Source organism: Sinocyclocheilus anshuiensis, unplaced genomic scaffold (assembly GCF_001515605.1).
Source record: "Sinocyclocheilus anshuiensis isolate Anshui unplaced genomic scaffold, SAMN03320099.WGS_v1.1 scaffold769, whole genome shotgun sequence".
NCBI lineage: Eukaryota > Metazoa > Chordata > Actinopteri > Cypriniformes > Cyprinidae > Sinocyclocheilus > Sinocyclocheilus anshuiensis.
Window position 1 is genome coordinate 486863 of NW_015539878.1, and position 1312 is coordinate 488174.

Here is a 1312-nt window from a genome sequence, read left to right on the forward strand (position 1 = left end):
CGAAAGAAGGGAGACATGAAGACAGCAGACATGGAGTCTGCAATTAAAGGGAGATAAGAGCATTGTCTGAGTGGGGGTCTGCCTTTAGATCATGAAAGGAAAGTCTTCAAAAGGACTGAATGTCTAGCAAAAGACGTTTTGCTGAGGGAGAGGCAGAGTTGTGAGGCTACAGGTGGTAGATCTTACGCAAAAACAACTCAAGCAACAAAGACGACAAAGAGATCTGATGATAAGGAAGCAGAAAAATGTTTTCTTTTCATTTGAGCATACCTTCTGACCTTACAGACTACATGTATGCACCTCTGTGAGGTGATACACGATGCATTGAGGTATTGAAATGTCAACGCTGGCTTTCAAAAACACTCGCACTGTTTGCAAAACTTAATATTAAAGAAATAAGTTGTAGCGTTACCGAAGGAGGAAGCGCTGTGGCCGGTCTGCGTTCCCGTCGTCTCTTAAATTCCTCATGAATTCGTGTTTTAATCCACAGGCGACTATTTTTTTATCCCACGACAGAGACTCGCCGCAACTCAGGTCGCCTCTTCTTGTTCATACTTGAGCAACGCTTCAAACTAGACTGCAGTTAACTGTAATGAAGTGCGCAAACGCTTAGGTCAAAGAAAGCAGCAATTCCAAGAGTGACAGCGCGAGTTCGTAAAGTCCTGGATCTGTAATTTTTCGCCTAAAAAATTCTGATCAGCAGAAGTTTTTGGAGGCTGCTTGGAGACTCATCTCTGCGTGCAGCACGCGTCGCGTCTGTGCCATTGATTGGAGCGCTTCGCTCCGCGAGCGCGAGTCTTTTTGTTGTCTGGTGATGTCACAATTACTGTCATCATTCAGGTCCATTGAAACGCGCAGCGTAGCCTACTCTCCATTCAAACGTTTGAACATGCCCACAGTTGTGTGTTGATTGATCGAATTTGTCCTTGCGCATATTTTATGCATTCTACACGGTAAACATATTAGTAATTTCAACGGGAAAGGAATGTAATATGGCTCAGTTAAAACGTGTAATCACGAAGTTACCTTAATACGGTAAAAAGTAGCCTAATATTACATTTTGAAATGGGGATTTTCAAACTTTATGATGCCAAATGCTCCCAAACATGATGGTCCCGTAACTATAAATAGTATGGCTACTGTCACGTATAAAGAGCCATTTACAGTGGGTACGGAAAGTATTCAGACCCCCTTAAATTTTTCACTCTTTGTTATATACTGAAAATAGGAAAGTGATGTAGAAAATAAATAATTTCCTTTTTTATATTTTGTCATTGCAATATATTGGCTGTAAAATATTTATTTTGTTTTA

The 1312-nt window shown here is 40.9% G+C and overlaps 1 protein-coding gene across 1 annotated transcript in view; it reads right to left on the reverse strand.

Annotated features, from left to right (window-relative positions):
- Positions 1-833, reverse strand: part of LOC107685371 (bone morphogenetic protein 2-like) — a 6689-nt gene extending 5856 nt beyond the window's left edge. Inside the window, exon 1 of the mRNA XM_016481939.1 lies at positions 413-833. The gene's annotated coding sequence lies outside the window, so the exon portion shown is untranslated. The remainder of the gene's footprint in view (positions 1-412) is intronic.
- Positions 834-1312: the final 479 nt, after the last annotated feature.